General features: G+C 38.2%; 1 protein-coding gene and 1 long non-coding RNA gene across 2 annotated transcripts in view; one reads left to right on the plus strand and one right to left on the minus strand.

Moving 5' to 3' along the window:
• Positions 1-22,632, minus strand: part of Tmtc2 (Transmembrane O-mannosyltransferase targeting cadherins 2) — a 547,199-nt gene that overhangs the window by 330,775 nt on the left and 193,792 nt on the right. The window lies entirely within an intron of this gene.
• Positions 1-22,632, plus strand: part of LOC143216932 (uncharacterized) — a 112,284-nt gene that overhangs the window by 40,346 nt on the left and 49,306 nt on the right. The window contains exon 4 of the long non-coding RNA XR_013010680.1: positions 6,318-6,390. This is a non-coding gene — a long non-coding RNA (uncharacterized LOC143216932). The remainder of the gene's footprint in view (positions 1-6,317; positions 6,391-22,632) is intronic.

The raw sequence follows: 22,632 nt of genomic DNA on the forward strand, positions 1-22,632 counted from the left end.
GTAGAGGCATTTTTAAATTGTGTACTGTGTATATCATATTTACTCTCAATTGCGATAAAAATGGGGAGGTAAATTCAATTGTTCGGCCCCTTTGTTCCAATTTTTCGAAATTTTTAAAGTAGACTTTTACATCAACTATTCCATCAATGAATACTGGTTCCCCTAGCTCAGATGAAGATATATACTCCCTACATAGACTCGACCGACTCCATATTTCATCGTTGGTTGGACATTCTTGAAATCTATTTCCGCATTACGTCTTCTCCATACTAACATCCAGTTATCTGATTAGAATATATTAAATTTACCCTCATCTGAGAACAGAACTTGGTGTTCAAATCCAATGAGGTATTATTAGGAAATTTCGTCCCATATTCTAATTGCTTATTTGTAGTTGCTTCAAATGAAAAGACTAATTTATTAAATACTAGGATATCAAGCTGTTCTTTTCGTGCTAAACTTATCACTTTAACATATATAACATTGTTCTTATATACAGGGTGTCTCAAGTATGACCCCCAGAATATTTTCTTAAATTTTGACAAGGTAAAAAATGTTGTTTTTTCTTGTAGTTTTCAAGGACATGCTTTTTTTTTAAGTAACTATACTTTCGTGTTACATCGTGTATTTCATAAACAAATTAATGAAACAGCCTGTAGGTAGCAGCCATTGCTTAAGTGCAAGTCTATGATGCATGTCTTTGTCAGTATCTTTAAAATTATTTATTAAGTTTATACATATATTAGTTTCAGAAGTTTCGTGTTTAAACGACAACATTTCAAAAACATGTTGCATTTCGTGCACTCCAGGACAGATTTATTGCAATCCACTGATATTTTTACCACGACAAAAATGAATAGAGAAATGTGTACATCTCGTTGACAGATGTTTTTTCAAATGAAGTCACAGTTAAGTGAAATCCGATTCACGGCGTTCTTCAAACGATCACGAATATATCTCGCGAATCTAAAACATTTGATTTCGCTCGATCGTTTGTATCTAAAGCAATGAACACGTTCAATATGTTTCAAAAAAAGGAATCAATGTTGCATCTTCCGGAAAGCGATTCACTGAAATCAATTGATGTTTCTGCTTTAATAAAAATGAAAGGGGGAACGCTCAATGCACGTCTCGCTGAAGGATGCTTTCCGAGATGTTTCTCAATTAGCACCGTACTTCAAGCATTGGAAGTTAGTCGGTAGACTTTTTGTAGCTGTACTGCATCTGAAAAAGGGGTTCAATAATTTGCTGCATACTCAGTCCAAAAGAAACTACTAACACTGAACGTATTACAGTTATTTATTTGATAAAAATGTTGAGATTGCCAGAAAGAGCACCGGACATTGCTCAATAGTAGAACAAAATCGTCGATAAAGTTTTATAATCGTAAAAAATCTTACTATCGGATAATACGGTTAAATTGGTCGACCAAAATTATTTTCGGTGAAATCTGGAGTCGGTGAAATATTTTCCGTGAAAACTGTGTCGGTGATTTTCATGAGACACGCACACATCGCTAGATCCGCATATACGTATATGAAATTACAAGGTTTACAAGAATACAAAATGACGTTTCAACATTGCAATGAGATGTTCAGAAGCGGTCAATTGTGATTCCTAAAAGTCAAATCTATGTCTGTCCGGTGCCCAAAGTGCATATTTTCAGCAGCGCGCCCGAATACACACAAAATCATTCGCACACGTACGGTACCTACGACCGATGCGCCGTCTTGCGGCGGCCAGAGAATTACTACCCACCTATCAAAGTTTTCTGAGGGAAGTCGACACACCTGTATAATGCACCGTGAAATTTAGTGTCTGCATGGACGATGGACACTGTATTATCGATGGACAATATAATAGCGACCTGCATTATCAGCCGCATTCTATTATAACATTTGTAACAGTTTAGGAAAGAGACAGTGGTGCTACTAGTGCAAAATTTCGGAACCTCGAGGTGCTGTATTTTTTTCCAACCCATTTTTCGTGTCTAAATAATTACTTAATCAACTAAAAATACACACCGCCACCTTTGTACATGTCTTGGCTATGTCGATGCAGAGCGATTTTTTTTATTCGATAAATCTCTCAATATTTACGAAAATCTGTCAGTGACGGCCATCTTGTGATATCATGCTTGCTTCGGATGCCTCGTGACAGGCGGTGTATCTGCCGAATATTACAAATTATTCCTCTATAACGTAAAAATATGCATTTTGGGCACCGGACAGACACAGATGTGACTTTTAGGAATCACAATTGACCGCTTCTGAACTCCTTATTACAATGCTGAAGCGTTATTTTGTGTTCTTGTAAACCTTGTAATTTCATATACGCGCGCCGGCACCCTTTTGACTTTATGAAGTAGGGTACGTCACGGATGTACGAATAAAACAAACAATACTGAAACCATATTCTTCATACGCTTTAACTACGTCGGACAGCAAAAATTGTACGACTTGCACACATTTTTGAAATCGACTTTTCTCCGACTTTCCGGGCCCAATTCCCCACTGTGCACCGATGCGCAAAGCGTTAAGCAAACTGATTTTTAGCTTTCCTCGAGGCGATCACGAATGCGTGTCGCGGACCAGAGACATTTTATGTTGCTCTTTCGATCGTGTTTGTCCCGTCACGTATTCAATCGTGACCACGCAGAGCTCAGCGTAATCCCTCGATCCCGTTGATACAAAGTTCGTATTTGCCGGCGCGGCGACGCGTCTTCGATCGCGGATGCTAGCAGAAGATGTGCTCCCCGGGATCTCTCTGCCGAGGGGATATCTCTGTCAAACGACGACGAAATGCGCATACCTTCCGGCGTTCTCGCATCGATCTCCAAAACGTCTAAGTCTCCCGCGATCCCGTAACCGGTCGAGAAATTCTCTGACGTCTCGATGACGGAAGTTCGTGCTGCGGTTTAAGCGGAAAAGTTTCCCGAACCCCGTGACGTTTGATCGATGTCGCTCCGTATCTAATTTCGTAGAATTAGAGGCAAACGCCGGTCATATTAAGGAAAAGGAAATCCATCAACGGGTATACACAGTTGCCGGAGTTCCTCGGAGAAACCAGACCCTACCCCAATTTCATCCCTTCTAGCGGCAAGTTCCGTGCATTTACATTTCCGCGGAAGAATTTGACAAATACTGGCTATGGATCCCCACTTGTTTACCGCGGGATCCGTCCTTTTTCAAGAATAACAGTAAATCTCTGTCTGCGAGAGGAACTATGGGGTTGAACGAGAGCAGTTCGTTTTGTTTTTTTTTTGTCTTGCACGTAAGTCACGGAAATCTGCATTTCTAATTTAACAATTTCGTAAATTCGTTCGACTTTCTCCGAGAACTTCGTATGCAAGTTTCACGAAAATTTTTAGTAAACATTTTATACTATTCGTTGAATTTTCTTAAAAATCTGTGTAGCTTGCGTATGTAAGTTTTACAACAATGTTTATCGAGGTCTTTGTACTTCTGTAAATTCATTAAATTCTGTTGTAACGTTAGTTCTGCATATAAATTTTATGGTATCATATAAACGTAGTAATTTTAAGAAGGTCAATAAAATTCTGAATAAATTGCATTGATTTCTTTCTGATATGCTGATTATGCAGACTGGCCTAAGGTTGCTGGTTGTAGAACCGATTGGGGGTGATTCTACCAAAAAAAGTCAAAATTGTAGAATTAAATATTTTTATATGAGCCTCTCTCTCTCTGTTTTCAAGAAAGTCGATTTTTAAAATTCATCAAGATCGTGTGCTTTGTATTTGTACGAAATAGAAACGGTAGATCATGAACAGACATGTCAAGGGATTCCTATTCGATTTGATATACTTGGATACTAAAGTATTTATACAATATTTTATTATATTATTGTATTATATTCTTTATATTACAACATATTTTAGAATATTGTATTATATTCTTTATATTACAATATATTTTAGAATATTGTATTATATTCTTTATATTACAATATATTTTAGAATATTGTATTATATTCTTTATATTACAATATATTTTAGAATATTGTATTATATTCTTTATATCACAATATATTTTAGAATATTGTATTATATTCTTTATATTACAATATATTTTAGAATAGTCTATTATATTCTTTATATCACAATATATTTTAGAATATTGTATTATATTCTTTATATTCTACAATACATTTTAGAATATTGTCTTATATTCTTTATATTACAATATATTTTAGAATATTCTATTATATTCTTTTATATTGGAATATATTTTAGAATATTGTCTTATATTCTTTGTATTACAATATATTTTAGAGTATTGCATTATATTCTTTATATTATATTTTAGAATGATGCAAGTAGACAGGTACACACATATATAATTAATGTTTGACAGAGTTTGAAGAATGTCCTTACATTTATTTACATTTTGGTATCATTAAAAAAAATACAAGCTGTTGCTCACCGCTAAAACCACAAATAGAAACATTTTCATTCACTCTTATTCGCTTAAATAATAGCCAGTTTAAAATTGATGTAATTTTTTAATGATTCGACGAATGCACCCAGATTTGTTGGTGATAATTCACATTGACATTGTTCATCTATGCTTAGATTTTAAAGGGCAAAGGAGCTTGAATAATACATGCGTTTCATGGAAATGAAGTTAGCCAAAATACTTATAAATAGCGAGTGGGTAAACAATGAATGAGTAATGCTTTATTTAATTTTGCGGGAATATTATGAGTTATTCAAAGCATCTCCTCGGATCGTTGGCACATCTATCACGACCGATGACAGGTAAACTGTTCCCCGAACTATTCCCGACGAGGAATTCCAAGTGCTGACAAATTTTGGGATACTCCGCACTCGCTGTAGGAGGATAGCAAGTCCTGAACCTCGAAAGAACATAGCATTAAATTTAGAAAGCTTGCATCGTGCATTATTAATCCCTTCCGATTCGCCCAACAGTTCATCGGCTTCCGTTCTCTCTCCAGGAACTTCAGGAGTCGAAGTTAGCTTCCTGCCAGTTTGGATTATTCGTGGCAAGTGTCTTGAATGATTTTCACGAATTATTCCGATAATTATTCAGAGTTGAACATGCTTGACAGATCTCGAGTTCGGTGTGATTTGGTAATTTTTAGTAATTTGGAAGTCTCGGAATTATTCATGTGACGAATACAACTATAGGGAGACTCTAATATTAAGTTTATTATTTATAATATTCTCAAACATTTAGAAGACTGTCAAGTTGATCATGATTGACGATTTTTATGAGAAATGAAATATTTTTAAGTCAACTGTAAACTAAAAATGTATTTTATCTTGCGATAAGTTTCCAGAGCTTGTTTTGGTCAAAAATGCATAAAATTCGCAGTGTACTGTATCACTACACAATTATTTAACCCTTAATTGGAATTGGATTTCTTAAGATTTTAAATAAATTTGTGTGTTTATTTACAGCAATTTTTTTCAATATAGCATTAACTTTATTACAAGAAAAAGAAGCTGCATAATAAAAATACATATAAAGAGGTTATCGGAATTTTAATCACGTATGTACTGTCAATAATGTCCAATTAATGTGCTCTATATCGAATAAGCTTCCCACAATGTTTGAGATGGATATGCATATTGTTCTTAAAAATAGATCATTTTTCAACTGTTAAATTAGAGAAGTCGTATTGCGTCGACAACTTAGATGGATATAATTAAATTTAGATAATAATCCAGGTATACATATAACACGAAATTACAAATCAATAACAGGATATCTGTTTCTCCAGAGAATACAAAACATTATCCTCAAAAACAGTTTGCGATGATAACAATGTGTAATTTACTTCACGTACTCCTGTGAACGTGTATTATCTATACAATATTATTATCTATAGACTCACATGAAAAAGTTGTAAAGGACAACAGCAGAATTCCTCTAAAATTCAATTTATCACAAGTATCTCTCTAAATTAAATTCTTCGGTTCTTTTCAAATTAGTTTAAACTTGAAAATTCCTCTCAAATTAAATTTGTAATTAATTTATTATTAGACTTCCTCTAAAATTAAATTGATTATAAGAATCTGTCTAACTTAAATTCTTCGGTTCTTTTCAAATTAGTTTAAACTTGAAGATTCCTCTATTCCTTATTAGAATTCCTCTAAATTCATTATAAGAATTAAATTAAACTCCTCTTTTAAAATTAATTTAAACTTTGAATCCCCACATTAAGTTTAAATTAATTTGTTTCCGTTCTTGTGCACCAATTAAACTAATCCCCCTAAAATTCCAAAAAAGCTCAACCTGTTTGACCACATATTAAAAAAACATATTCGTTTTCAGAGTGTGTACGAAGACCTGCAAGTGTCCCACCAGCTGCAGCCAATAAATCACGAAAATAGCCCGCGTCGCAAAGGTAAGACGTTCCCCATAGAAATTACAATAGCCCCGCAAAAAAGATAAAAGCGTTTAACCCCGTCGCTCGGCAGAACAGAAACGAGCTTTCGAAGAAGTTGAAACGATGTTCTCTTTCGCGAAGAGCCTCCTTGCGCAGCGGATTCGCCAGACAAAAGGACGGTTCCGATACAAATCGTGCCTGTGACGTCAAACAATATTATTCAACCTGTTTGAGGAATTCCGTCGCTGGGATCGCAATTCCACGGTTCGGTTGACAACGGTCTCTCGATCGACGTCGCCCGATTGCGTTCCCAGTGACGTCGAATTGCTCGCTTGACCAACAACGCTCCACTTTGTTCAGGCTTAAGACAACGGGGAGGGAAATTACAGCGTTGACTGGAGCCCGCGTAATACAGGTAGCAGTGGGACGAATAAACCAAGGGATGAAGAGAGAGGGAGAGATCGAAAGACGAAAGAGAGCGAGAGCGAGAGGTGATACCGAAACGGTCGTGGTCTGACAAATGAAAGACCGGACGCGGTAACCTTCTGCGGTCGCGCGGCTTTACGTCGACGAGACGGTGCCCCGGCCCGGAAGCGTCCGGCAATCTCATTGCTAGCGATTCAAATGAAAGGGACGGGGTCCCAGGAGCGGAGTCGTGCACGAACAAATCGGACGAATCCCATTTCATTTGCGGGCAGGGCCTTAAATTGCGAACGAGATCCTGTGGCGGCGCGTCGCATATGATTGCTCAAAGCTCTCCTCCGTTCCGGCGCGCCCGTTCTGCGATCCCGTATATCTTCATCCCTGTCCCACCTGGACGGGACCGGGATCCGCTCCTTCTCCGATTTATCCCCGTCTTTCAACTTCGACTAGGTCTTTTCTAGGCCGAGATGGGGGCGGTGGCGTAATCGCCGTTGCCGGTAGGAATCGACGATGATGCCGCACCGCCTTTTCTATACGACCACCTATAGAATCCGGCTCGTCGAACGGATGAAATCTTGTATACAGGGTGTCTGGATTGATCGTCTTAACTCCCATCAGCAGAGCGGAGAGGGAGAGGATCCTCTCTCTGCTAGAACGTGATTAGTCACGTGACATTGTGGCCAATACACAACAGAGACGCATCGTATCATGTGACCTGGCGGAAGCGTGGGGGAATAGCGTCGTAGACGGGGGAAGTAGAGACGCTTAGTGGGACGAATGTCCATTCTAGGTGAAACATAATGATTTAAACAAAAATTAATTTTTTTTAAATACCTCGTTTTTAAAACGGACTGAAAAGTACTAGAAAGCCCCATACAGATTCCTAACCCCGTACAGATAGTCCTGAAAATTTGTGATTGTGAATTTTTAATAGCTATGAAAGTACTTGTGAGATTTAAAACGAAAAACGTGGGGTAGTACCCGGGTGGGTACTACCGAGCGTCGCGCGAGGAGGTGTAACGGTTAAATTTAACAGTTTATATCTCCTAAACGCATAGGCTTTTTTGAAATTTTTTAAAAAATATTGCATTGTCATCCAGTTCTGAGCTATGTTTGAAATTTCAAGTCTCTAGCTTATCGGGAAGTTAGTTTAAGATCAATTGCAAAATTTGTACCGAACAGACAGACAGACAGACAAGAAAGCAAGCTAATAAGAACGTAGTAAAAAATCAGAAATTGTTTTACGTTGCTTAAAGTACGTTCTCGCATATACGGTGCGTCAGAAAAAATATTTGAACTTTCCGAGAAAATTACAGTAATAATTTTGTGCTCGTTTTAGAGCCTCTCTACTATACATGGAACATTTATGTGTAGACAATAAATAATATGCTCTGCGCTATAAATTTTAATGAAAGCGTGCATAAAATTAATTTGACACTCTTCGTGCAAAATACGAGATTTTGTGGATCATAGATGAGCGACACTAATTAGAAACACATTAATTCAGCGTTCATTGCACCATATATCACTGTTTTCACAAAGATTAGCTTCGGTCTGATTAACTTTCCAGCTTATATCTCATTTGTATATCAAATAAAACGAATGAACTTAGCTCAATTTGAACTTGATCGAATATGATGCACAGGGTCTTCCATTAAGAAGTGTTATATTAAATAGTTATTTTAAATTATAAAAGAAATGCAAAATTATAAAAATTGTACACTTTACATTTTTTTCTATAATTTTACTAACCACGTGTCGAAGAGAAATTTTAAATGACACCCGTTAATGGAAGAAACAATTGATACCAAAACGCTGAATTTATCAGAAATCTAGTTTCATTAAAGGTATTCCGGTAAAAGACTAAAAAGTTTACCGTCACGTTCCTCGCAACAGCAATTTCAATGAAAAATTGAGGTCACCATGGAATCAACGGAAGTCGCACATTAAAAATATTAAAAATTGTCACATTGATGCAATTGACAGGCTGGGATTTCGAGCTTTCCGCTGGTACCCATTCGTTACATTTTATAAAGTTGAAACCGAATAAAATTTTAACATTGGGATTTCCAGCTTTCCTGCAACCAGTTACTAGTTTTCATAAAGTTCGAACAAAATAAAATTTGGAAACTGGCATTTCCAGCTTATGATTGATACCGCACGCTGTTACATTTCATGAAATTCAAAAGGTATAAATAAATGGCCAGAATTAAAATTTGTATTCAATATTTAATGCTTCCAATGGATCAGCCATTGAGTGTAATCGCATTGACTTTTCTTCATAACGTTTTTATTGTCAAACTTTGAAAAAAAAATTCTTGGGTTACAAAAAAACCATAACTAAGAGTTTTAATTGCAGAAACATTATCATCGATCGTAGTAATTCCCTTAAAAAATAAAAGAAATTCAACAATTTTTTGTATACATCAAAACTCATTAAAAAATTAATATATGATATATTCACACCAAAAAATATACTTTTTAAATTTCCCATATAGGCCAATATAAAAAAGTTGTAAAAAAAGAACAACTTTTAGTATTTTCTCTGTAATTCCTACCGACTGCAATTTTATCAAAATTCCTTGAACACATCATGTAGTGAACAAATTGATCTAACTTCTGAAAAGACCAACATTAAAATAGTTATCGCCTTTTTAAAACCGTGCCAATATTACTATGTCTGCGACACCCAGTAGACTCGGAACCAGAAGGTTGGGGGTAGGGCATTGTTGATTGGGGGTCGATGCCGAGTCTCGATTCCGCCGTCTATTGTCGAGTGGAAAGCTCGAGCGGGGGATCAGAGACCGCAGAGGGCTGAACGAAGAAACGGTCCTACCGTTGGATGCTGGTCGAGGGGGTAGCCGGGGTACAGCGAGCACGTCGAAGAAAAGGGGGTTTAGGTAGCGGGCGAACGAGTAGAACCCGGCGTAAGAAGGCTTTCGCGCGGCGATCGTTCCTGGAATAAAGAAGACGGAACTGGGACGACGATTCCGTTTGCGAGGCGGATGAAAGATGCGGATGTATCCCTACCCGCGGGCTCTGTACTCCTGTCCATGGACCAGGCGTATTTGTCTTCCGTAATTCCTGCGTCGCTTGCGAGCGAAGCCACGGGTTGCTTCATGCCAATATGAATTGTAGTATCTCCGTAACTGTCGCATCATCGGGACTTCCGAACAACAGTTATAGCAGAGGTGCTACATTCCTCGTAGTGTGCTGAGCGTGGAGGAGGATAACGATTGAAAAAGAAAGGGGGACTGCGAAAATTTATTATTTTTGTTTTCGCGTCAATGAAACGTTTACCATCGCGTTCGCCTCGTTTTTCTGACTGGAATCACATCACACACGATGTAATTGCGATCATAATTACCTGTGTAACAAGCGATTTACAGTTACGGTAGAGGTACACGAATTCGTAACGTTGCTTGTGACACAAGCAACATCTCTAATTTTGGATTTTCTTAATGAAACTTTTGCCATCGTATTCGTCTCGTTTTTCTAATTGAAACGACACCAAATACGATATAGTTACGATCATAATTACCTGTGTAACAAGCGATTTACAGTTACGGTAGAGGTACACGAATTCTTAACGTTGCTTGTGACACAAGCAACATCTCTAATTTTGGATTTTCTTAATGAAACTTTTGCCATCGTATTCGTCTCGTTTTTCTAATTAAAACGACACCAAATACGATATAGTTACGATCATAATTACCTGTGTAACAAGCGATGTACAGTTACGGTAGAGGTACGCGAATTCTTAACGTTGTTTGTGACACGAGCAATTTTGATCGTAACTATATCGTGTTTGGTGTCGTTTTAATGAGAAAAACGAGACGAATACGATGGCAAAAGTTTCATTAAAAAAATCAAAAATTATAAATCTTTTGGCTTGCTCGTCGAGCGTGTTTACTGGTTTCCAAGGGGGACCCCCTTAGTAGTGGGGATGCAATTTTGACAGTTATGGTAGAAACCTCTGCGACAGTTACGCAGACAACCGTATAACGAAATTTTATCATATTGTTCCATACGTAAGAATTTACACAATTTCTTTAAAACACTTGAAAATTGCTACTGAATGAACGCTGTTTCAGAGACTGTTTAAGACCGCAGAGAGTGCTATGAAATCCCTTGCCATTCGATGAAGTTGTACAGGCTGTCACAAAATTATATGTCGTGGACATCATAGCGTGATTCTACACCCCCGATTTAGTTGAACATGACGTAAGAAAACCCACCGCAAAATTAACCTTGAACGTGAAAAACAAGGTAAAAAAAAAACAAAATTTAAGGATCCCCGATTGATCTATACCCTACCCTAAGGATCACAGATACTATTAAGGATTAGGATTTTTTAAATTTTTATACCAGGTTTCTTTTAAGATTTAATATTTTTAATCTTAAAAAAAAATTTGTTTCTTACCTTGTTTTTCTTGTTCAAGGTCAATTTTGCGGGGGGTTCCTTATGTCATTATTGACTAAATCGGGGGTGCAGAATCGCGCTATGGTGTCCGCGACATATAATTTTGTAACACCCTGTACAAATAAAGAAAACAATACTGAAACCTTATTCTTCAGACCTTCAACTGCGTCGAACAGCAAAAATTGTTACGCATGATTTTGAAATTCACTTTTTTCTGACTGTTCGGGCCAAATACTCCACCAGGTCCGTACGTCCCGAGAATAAGGTGGTTGGTTGCCGTAGGAAATGAAGATTCCCGCGAAACGAACGAACGAACGAACGGAGAAACCGAAGAAGACGGGCGCGTATCGTTGCTTCCTCCTATCCACGCTCCACCCCCCATCCGGTTTGGTATATCTGACTCTTCCGGTAGGGTGACGCGGGACCGGAGGCGATGAAGCCACGGATCGACTTGACGAAATGAAACGTGGAAGCCGATAGACGCGATGCCGGGCTAAAACGGGGTCGATCGCGGCTCCTGGGGAAATAAGGAGCTCCCGAAGAGCGAACAGCGAACACGGTAGCAAAGAGGGCTGAAGAGGAAGGGGGCGACGCCTGCGGCACGTAGATAAGATTCATGCGGGGGAGAGCCGAGAACTTCGACGGGCTGTGAACGAGGCCTAAACCCGGTTCGGCCCGACGACGACAGTGGGGCGACGGCGGCTACGCGAAAAATCCCTGCGAAGCGACGCGTTCTCTCTTTACGATATTGGCCCCCGGGATGGATTCGATGGGCACACTGATGCTCCTCCTTCTTCTATTCCTCTACTCCCGCAACCACTACGCCTACCGCCACACCTATATTCCCGAGCCACTGGAGGATTAAACCAGACTTACGACCGACTCGCGGTCTTTCCCCTGCCCGGGGATACTTTTGTTCGGATGATGTATAAGGAAGTTTTAGCTTAAGGTATTCTGAAACCTGAACACTGCGGCTGGCGAATAGACTAAGGGTGCTTATGGAAATTTACGTTTTTGCGCAGGAATTGGTAGGGGTTGCGTAGCCTGTTTTTGATGGTCGTAGGTGGATGTGGAGGCAGGATGGAAGGTGCTAGTGTATTCGAACGAGTTTTGAATTTTTTTATTTTAAAGTGGGAAAGCCATCTACTAAAGAGAAGACTGAGAATTTTGTATATTTATTGCATTTCTGTGCTACTTAAACTCAGTACAGTAATTCCTCAATCGAAGTCATGGGTCGCCTATCTAATCGAAGCGGCGATGATTGATCTCGGCTCGGGTATATCGGTGTGAACACCACAACATTGACTCGAGTGAATCGAATTCTCAAACTTCTTAATTTTCATTATTGTTTTATGGGACTTTTACTAGCTTATTCCTGGCATTTCCCTGATTAAAATGATTCAAAACACGATATAATTTCAACTGTGTTTAGTGTTTTAATCGACGGTGGAAGTTTCGATGGCAACGAAGAACAGCGACAACGCGGGCCTTTGAACTGTGCCGGCGGCAGCGGCTGCTGTTTGCGTCTCTTTCTTTCCAATACGTTCGAAACTTTCATCGATTAAACCACTAAATACAGTTGAAATTATATCGTATTTGGTATCATTTTGCATTAGAAAAATAATGAAAAATAAAAGAAGATTCAGCAGCGCGCCCAAATACACACAATCTCATTCGCACACGTACGGTACCTACGACCCATGCGCCGTCTGGCGGCGGCCAGAGAATTACTACCCATCTATCACAGTTTTCTGAGGGAAGTCTGTATAATGCACCGAGGTTGAGGGTTAAAAAGTTTTGGTGAGATTGTCGATTTTTTAAATATATAATTGAACCTATTACAGAGGGAATGAACTATTTTGCGAATATTCACGTCAAGGACTTTTGTTAGTCAACTCTGATTTTTTAAACGGTATATTTTCTGTGCATCAATCGATTGATTGACCTATGTATGTCGAAAAATGATTTAGGAGTTATTTTAATCTAAATATTGCTAAGAAGAATACTCTAAGGTACACATAGTAGGTTAATATTTTTTATAGAGAATAAGGAGCTCCATCGATTGGTGCATAAAAAGAAATGCCGTTTAAATATTCAAAGTTGACGTTCGTAAGTCCTTGACGCGTCCATCTACGAAAAAACTAATAACACCAAATAGTTCGTATAATAGACGCTTTAGTGTATTTCAAAAATCCATTTTATTTGTTTACCAAATATGTATATGTAGACTCGTAACATTGACTATGCTTGCCCCCAATCCATCAACGCAGAAGCTTTGTCATGCGGTGTGAGAGAAACATGTTCGGACGAGAGATAAAGCAAGTGTGCCGCGCTTCTTTCAGTTTTCGTCAATGGAAGATCTTCGACCTTTCACTTATGCATCCATTTATTAACCCGGGGGGGGCGGTCCATTCACGGAGGGCTGCTTTGTGGTAGTGGACCACTCCAACACTGTGGCCCGATTCTTCAACAGAGTTCAGCCCTTGATGCTACCTTCAGACTACAAAAATCGGATCACAGGTCGCTATTCTTCTCTGATGTGCTCCAAGAATGGAAGCGGCTATTTCGATGTTTCTAAAGCGAGCCGCTAAAGTGAACGGACAGTGAGAGACGTCTAATAAGTAGACTGCGGTTTTTCATGCTAAATAAAAAATGTCTCCACTGAATGCAAGGTACAGAAGCCAAATAAAAATTTCTTTCTTCGTTTTTAGCTTGTCATCAAGCTAAAATTAATACAGTGATGTCTTTACCCTTCTCTCTGTGTATCGGGAGCAAATGCACTCCGGGCTAACAAAGAAGGAAATAAACAGTTGACGAATGGAAAAATTCCAAAAATTTTCTAGGAATGCTATCTGTGATATGTAGACAGCGGATTTTATGCATCTATGACAATAATAAATCAGCGTGATTGTAAACAGTCGAAACATTCGAAGAATTTAAACATGTTCTTGTATTATTTTTAATCTGCAAAACGTATTAAGAAGGAAAATGATTTTCTATTTCACTCCAGTTAGTTAAAATTCAGGTAGACAATTTTTATTTTGCATGGAGATGCGCTGTCTAATGATATGTTTCAAATATTCAAAGTATTATTTATCTTGTAAAAATCAAAAAAATTTCACAAATATTTATGCAGGCCAATTTTTTCTTCCATTTTGCTCCACAAATGTATGGGGTCCAATTATTTCTCTGTACACAGTTAACATTAGAGTAGCAGTAAGAGAATGTTAAAGCTTTTGAAATTGTATGTATCCATTTTTGTCACAAATGCATAAAATCCACAGTCTACTAATAAGTTATACCTTCAGTCTGTGGATAATTATTGACTCAGCCTGGTTCATAAAAGTAAAAAGGCTTTCGAGAACATCTAGGGGGTGCGTATATGCGTGTAGACGATACAAAGCTTCAAGAACTTTCTGTATTCGAACTAATAATAATTACTACTGCGATAGTAAATTCTGATGCTTCTGAGCAATTTGAAAGATAGACTACGCTACAGAACTAAGGAGTCATTTAATTACAGCTGAAAAACAAGCTTTGAGCTTCTCTAATTTGGCGTAAAAAAAATGTACAACATTCTACTCATGCTCATATTAAAGACTCTACTTTTATTCCCTCGAACTTATTGTTCGTTTTCCAAACATTCAATTTAACAGCCACAAACTTAAAATCAGAGATGATTGAATCCAGTTTGAGTGTATTTTCATTTCCGTGTGACGCTGCACAATACTTGATTCGAATAAAATTACGTTCCAGGATCTTTTAATTAAATTTCATAACGTATTTTTATAGAAATTATCAAACTTATTTATACATATCTACACTTTACAAATAGTTACCATCAAAGCTGTGGCAAATATTGACGAAGAAAGTAGGTCGGATGGGGCAAAATTCCTCGGATAGCTCGCAAGGCAAAGTGCCGTTGAAATTATCCAAAATTAATTTTAGATTAAATGCATCTGAAAACAATTTTTAATTAGTGGTATACTGTTTAACTTTTGGTTTGCGGGTGTAAAGACTATTTCGATTAAAATGCGATGGTATATCGAATTTTTAATCATATATATTTAAACATTCAAAACAATTATAAATTCAATATAATAATAATGTGATACGCGTTCTCTTCACGAGATATTAAAAACCTGTAACAGAAATGAGTCGAGCTACCTGAATATTACGCCATGCTTAATGATTTTGGATAATGGTATGTACGAAATTATTATTATCTTTGCGTGAAATGCGAGAATTTGTTCGTCATACAAATGCACCATACTCCCTCGTCAAATTGCTTTCATTCGAATTCGTGAAAACTAAAGAGCAATACAAACACACATGTGGGTGTTATATACTTGTTTATCATTTAATATGCGTATATTTAGACATATTGACTAAAACCCACATGAGCTTAATGCCTCTTTCGGTTCTATTACCACATTTGCCTGTATTCATAGTTTACATTAATTCGATGCTGCATGTTTACCAAAATGTGCACGTACAACAGTCCAACCACTAACAAATTATTCTAAAATTAAGAACTATTAATTTCTCTCCACATATCATATCATTTTTGTATAGCTGTTACTTTTCTTAGTGTTATTAGGTTGGCAACCAAGTTCGCGACCTCCACATTTTCTCAAACAAAGTCATTTATATATATTTTTTAAGCACGAGTATTTTATATCAAATTAATCGAAAAATTCAAAGCTATCCAATGATACACAGTTCAAAAGGAATGGTCACTAAATGAGGTTATAATGATACAATAAAAGAATTACGAAACAAAAGGTCGCGAATTTAGTTGCCAACCTAATATTTATAAACAATTATAACTAAAGGGTTAACCCTTTGAGGTCCAACATGGTTCCTCCCTTTTACTTTGGAACTTGTTACAAAATTATGTACATTAAAACCTTGATCTAGGAAAAACCCTAGGGTCCGTGCTGTTTCTTAGATCCTGTGGTTCTCATAAATTTACTGTAGTTCGATTATATCCCATTGGTATTCCATTGGTAGCTCTATTTTTATTTACGACAAATAACGAAGACTACAAATTGAACTTATGTAGCATGTAGTTAGCATTGATGCATGTTGGTCCAAAAGTCATTGTCAAGTCTGACTCTACACTGTTCCCCTTCCGCGACGCTATTCCCCCACGCTTTCGCCACAGCCCGGTCACGTGACGCATTCCGTTCCCGTCATGCATGTGTCACAACGTCACGTGACTAATCCAGTGCAGGCAGAGAGAGGGTAACGAGACAATCCTCGTATCTGGCGACTCTGACTCTACATAGACCCGGAAAGAGTTAACGAGGTGACTCCATTTCAAAGAGTGTATGAATATCAATCTATTCTTGGGCCTACTGTACATCGTCTAGCGTCCATTGAGATATAACTAATGAAAGAGGCGTTCGTCGAATCCACCGTATTTTTCCTGATCGCTTCTTCGACAAGCTAGCAGTTGATAGACAGTGGGTGGCTCCGTATCTGGAACGCAGGTGGGCGAAAGAAGGGCAAGCCGCAAAGGGAAGAAGCGTAGCCAGTCGCCTGTGACCAGGGGAAATTATTTATCGGGCTCGGGCTCGGCCCCCGAGGGATTTTGGAAACGCTCCATCTTCCGTCTCTCGAAAAACTCGAGCTGCCATTAACACGCCTTATCCCTTCTCGCGGCGCGGAGGAGCGGACGGTTGGCAGGCCGGGATAAAAATTCGTCCGTCAACGGCAGATACGATCCTTCTATTTTTTAATCTCGCGAGACCCCGGCCGAATGAGCGCGTGGTTTCCCGCCGAGCTGAGCCGAGCCGGCGACGGCGGCTAAAAAGAAAGTGGAAATGGGTTCGTTAGAGAAAGAATGGAACGAAACGAGGAGGTTTCTGCCGGGCCCCGGGGCTAACGAGAACCGATAAAATAGAAACGACCGCCGCCGCCGCGCCGGTGTGCCTGCAATTACTATCTCCTGCAGTCGTACCATATCGTTTTATATCGGTCTTAAGGCAACCTTTTCTGAAAGACGCATCAATCTCGGCGATCGGATAAGATAGCCGCGAAAATAACATCTAGTCCTCGGCTCCAGCGTCAAAGAGGATTCATCCGGTCTCGCGATACTCTTAATGTTCAATCTTTCCTCCATCTTCTGCCAGAGACACGTACTACTAAAGTCGAGTCGAGATAATTACACTACCCGGCATGCATCTCTGTTGCGATCGCTGGACTAGATTTTATGCACTAATGGCGGACATGAACAGGTGAAATAAAATCGTCAGATGAAATTAACAATGTTGGTGTATTGTTAGTGACTCATTCAAAGTGTTTAGAGAGGAAATAAAATTTTTAACTTGTTTTAAATGTAGTCCTGTAGAGTTTGACAAGACGATGCCGAAAATCCAAGTTTCAATGAGAGTAATCCACTGGTTCAGAAGTTATGCGTGTTTAAAGTCGAGCGATTTCCACCGGTAAGGGCGCAGCCATAATCGCTTAACTTTAAAGACCCATAACTTTTAAACCAGTGGACTCCGAAGAATAAACTTGGATTTTCGACATTTTTTCGCCAAAATCTACAAGATTCCATAGAAAAAGATAACAATTCCTGGTTTCCTCAGGTGAAGTTTAACCAAATGTGTAAAGTTGAGCGATTTTAAGCGTTTCTGGCTGGTAAGGGCGCCGCCATGTTGGTATGTAGTCACACCAGTTGGCATGAAGGCCTTGACGGTCTTTACAAACAGTTTCATCATTGTTTCAGTCAGGCATTGTGTTTTCAAAAGTAAGGACCTTGGTAAAGTTTTTAGAAGTGTGATTAACGACTAAAATGGCGCTTGAATACATCGAAACGTGTTGAAATTGTAATTTTGATTGTATATTCAAAGTATGGCTGTAAATGATGGTCTTTTTACTGATTTTTTTGTATAAGCGACGCGCTAGAATTAGAAAACGACGATTCAAATATCAAAGATTATATTTAGAAATTTAAGTAAAAATTTAAAAGTGTCCAGAATTAATTCCACTAGTGTAGGTCTAGTTCGAGCCAACTGTTGAGAAAATTGCTTCTCTATTAATTTTTATTAAGTTAAAAAACGAGGTCAATCATCCCGGAAAAAAATACGACGAAAATCGACGATGAAGCACGGACCGCGTCGAAATTTAAGTTTTAAAGCCATCACTCTCTTCGAAACATTCCCCAAAAATTGGGGATGATAAAGAGAAACGGTTTTCAGGCTGCCATTCCGCGCCGATGCAAATCTATAAAGATCGGCCATTGAACGCCGCGCCGCGCCGTAAAAAAAGCAGTACAAATTTGTCGAACAGTGTTATAAAAGCGGACAACGGTATCTGAAAGTCTACTACACCGCAGCTGTTTATAGACTTCATGTAGCTCCTCAACTTCTAATTATTCAATTCCAATTCATTTTTATAAGATGCAATAACGAGACCAGCCATTTCAGAAGGGGTACGTCCAAAATTGTATCCTAAAACTTTCATGAATAAGAGTTTAGCCTAAGCTTCATCCTCCTATATGTATACAGGATGAGTCACCTTAAGTTCGCACCACAAATATCTTCGATGTTTTTACAGATACGTCAAATGAGCTTAAGGTCAAGGTAAAGGGTTCAGTAAAGCTTACACGTTGCCATAAAAATATTTGTTTTTACTTTTCGTTTACAAGGTCACCTTCATTTTCATAAACAGGACTTATAGACAGGGAATTCAGTGACTATAACTACTCCAGGTCCATTGAAGGTTACAGTGAGAGGAAACGTATAGGATTTAAAAAGATTGTTTGTGGGGTGTATTGCAAAAGATCTATCATTTGAAACATTTATTCAGTGACCATAATTACTCTAGGTCATTGAAGGTCACAGTGAGAGGAAACGTATAAAATTTAAAAAGAATATGTTTGTGGAGTCTATTGCAAAAGATTCATCATTTGGAACATTTATTCAGTGACTATAATTACTCAAGGTCATTGAAGCTCGCAGTGAGAGGAAACGTATAAAATTTAAGAAGAATATGTTTTGTGGGGTGTATTGCAAAAGGTCCATCATTTGGAACATTTATAAAATACAGGTATTCTGCTCTCATATTTTATATAAATCTTATATATTTCTCTGCCAGAGAGACCTTGAATGACTTTGAATAATTATAGTCACTGAATCCCTAATGAAAGGGACTATAATCGTTGGTGTTTAAGAGGGTCCCATGGAAATCATCGACACAGATTTCTCGGACACGGTTTTCACCGATAACATTTCTTTAATTTTTTATTTATTGATTAATTAATTAATGTGGACTGAATGAAAATCAGTGGAAAAACAAAATATGAAACCGAGTGTTCTTGAATTAATTAATTAATAAATAAAAAATCAATGAAATGTTGTCGGTGAAAACCGTGTCCGAGAAATCTGTGTCGATGATCTCCATGGGACCCGTTTAAGAAGGGGTGGTCCTGTTTGCACAAAGTGAGGGTAACCTTGATATCCCTAAAAAAAAGAAATAACATAAAAACAAATATTTTTAGCCATCGTATCTTTAAGAACATCAAACATATTTGAATTGCAAACGTTAGGTGACTCGCCCCGTATATTGTTTTCAAAACCTCCGTATTTTAGGGATGGAACACGACAAAATGCTATAAATATTACAAAAGTATGCATGATTCTATCCAAGACACTCCATAGACCCGCAGTCAGTCTTTTTAGAAGAAAAACTCGGGGAGCTTTCACAGTTAAATAACGAATAACAGTGACAGTGAAAAGCACGACTCTCCCGAACAAAATCCCCCAAAAACCGGGGGAAGATAAAGAGAAACAGTTTCCCGGTTGGCATTCGGCGGCGCTGGAAATCTATAAAGATCGGCCATTGAACGTCGTACCATAAAAAAGCAGTGAAAATTTGTCGGACAGCGTTATCAAAGCGGAAACGGAACGTCACCGGGTTTACCATCCGCTACACGGTTTCGCCCGAATTTCGTTATTGTCCCCCCCCCCCCCCCGGAAGCTCTAATCGCGTACCAATACAATGCCAGCCGTTGATTTGGAATCAGTTTGATCTAGACGACTATTGAACAAGGTGGGTCGCGATGCCGGCCGCGGGGGATGGTAGCTAGATTTCCAGGTGGATCGATGCGTTATCAGGGGACGCCTCACGCTTGAAGGCGATCAAAAATCGAGTTTTGTAATATTGCAAATTACAAAAAAAATTATATTGCTCAAGAGCGAATTAATTGTAGTTCACATGGTGAACTCCTTTTTCTTTTTCTTGTGCAGCAAATCTTAACTAGGCTGCGAATCTTTATGCAAAATAAAAATGTTTTGCATTGATTGTAGGAAGCAGGAATAACACATAAAATTGATTTCATCCCCTAACGACTTTGTTACATTAAAAGCAACATTGCGACATTCTTGAATTTTTAAAATCTTTTACTGTTTTATATCACGCCCAACCAATTTCTTCATAAATTCATAAACATCCGCAGTCTAATCATAATTGTCAACACAAGGTTTCATGATTCCATAACTTTAATGGTTCTGAGAAAATGTTAAGAAAATTACAAATTATTTTCAGGCTTTCTGTATCAATTGTAAATTACTTTCAGGCTTTCTGTATCAATTGTAAATTACTTTCAGGCTTTCTGTATCAATTATAAATTACTTTCAGGCTTTCTGTATCAATTGTAAATTACTGTCAGGCTTTCTACATACATATATCAACTATAAATTATTTTCAAGCTTTTTCTATATCATAAGTTTTCTATATCAATTATAGAATATTTTCAAGTTTTCTATATCAGTTATAGATTATTTTTAGGCTTTCGTAATACAAACAGGAAAGAAATTAATAATCTGATAATACAGTGAATATCTGAATACTCAGTCCATTAATACTAATGATGAAACCTAACCTAACCGAATTCAGTTTTGTTCGAAGGATCGGGATTTGCCGTATCTCGGATCAGTGTACCTAAACCTAAGCATTTCGGTGCTTGTGCTGTAACACAGACGCGCAAATACTGGCAGAATTCAGAGAATTCACTGTAGTGATACATGGTTCACGATAGTTCTTCGCGAATATCTCAAAATGTCCAAATGTTGTGATATTTTACTGTAATCCTTGAACCTTACGAGACATGGGGATGAAGTTCGCACTGAAATTCATGAAATAATTATTCTTATCTACCTATGTTTTAATTCATTGAAAACTGAAAAGGCTTATTTGTTACCTTACTCAGTACATTTTCAGATCATTTAAAAATCACACATGTAGCAAAATGTTCTCTGGTATTGTGCACTTGATTTTCCGCTAATATGCAACAGGAAAAATGTTCAAAATATCGATCTGTACGACATTAAAATATCGAAATTGGAGCAACTGTTCTGTAGATTCGCCAAGAAAAAGAGTGAGAGTGATAAAGGTGGGAGGGAGGCGAGCAGAAAGTGGGCGGAGTAGTTTCGGCTATTATTCGGGTAAAATAACTTGACCCCGATAGGGGGACGCCTCGATTTAATGGCGTTCGTGGCGGAGGCATCTTCGAGCCGAACGCTGCCATTATTAGGATCATTGACGATTCATTTCCGGCATATGATAGAGGGTGTTTGACAGGACGGAACCGGGTCAAGCCTTACGCGTCACGCCGCGCGTCGTTTTGTCATCGTCACGGGGATCGATCGATCCGAGAGGGTTCTGCTCCGAAAGACCAACACACAGCACCACCGCTCCCTAGTTCGATCGCCAGGAAAATATTGACTGTACATTACGCGGAACCTACAAATTATTCCTGCGCTCTCCACCTCCCCATCGCTACAAATATAATACAAAGCCGGGACCGATCGAAGCGCGACTCGGCCGGAAAAAATATCAGAAACACTCGTCACGGTTCAACGGACCCATCGTGGATCAGAGATCGTTACACCATGGCTTGCGCCGAACGTTTTCGACGCGATTACTTTGCCAGCTGAAGTAGACTGTCGCTTGCAAGTCGATTGGCTTGTCAACACAAGTTTTCCAAACCTTTTTCAACTGTTGATCGAGGAGTTTATTTTTTGATGCGCTTGTGATGGGGTGAATGGTGAAGGGATGCTGGTCTGTAACTACGATCGAAATCGACAAGTGTGTCTAATTTTGCAACCCCCAAATAACATCGATTTCTCAGGTCTTATTCATATAGAATAATTTTTGAAGATAATTATTTTTTAAATTATTAAAGAAACCGATAGAAACTTTACATTTTTCGTCAACATTATAGCGGCAAAATCACTTCATCCGGTATCAATATATTTTTAAATAATCTTGAGGGCTGGCTGAATATATTGATAAATAATATATGATAGTGAATATATTGATAAAAGACAGATTAAAAATATAATTGTTGCCCACAAGACACTATTAGCGAATTCGTTTCATTTTTTCAGTACTACATTTTATGT

The sequence above is a fragment of the Lasioglossum baleicum genome, chromosome 16, assembly GCF_051020765.1.
Source record: "Lasioglossum baleicum chromosome 16, iyLasBale1, whole genome shotgun sequence".
Classification (NCBI taxonomy): Eukaryota; Metazoa; Arthropoda; class Insecta; order Hymenoptera; family Halictidae; genus Lasioglossum; species Lasioglossum baleicum.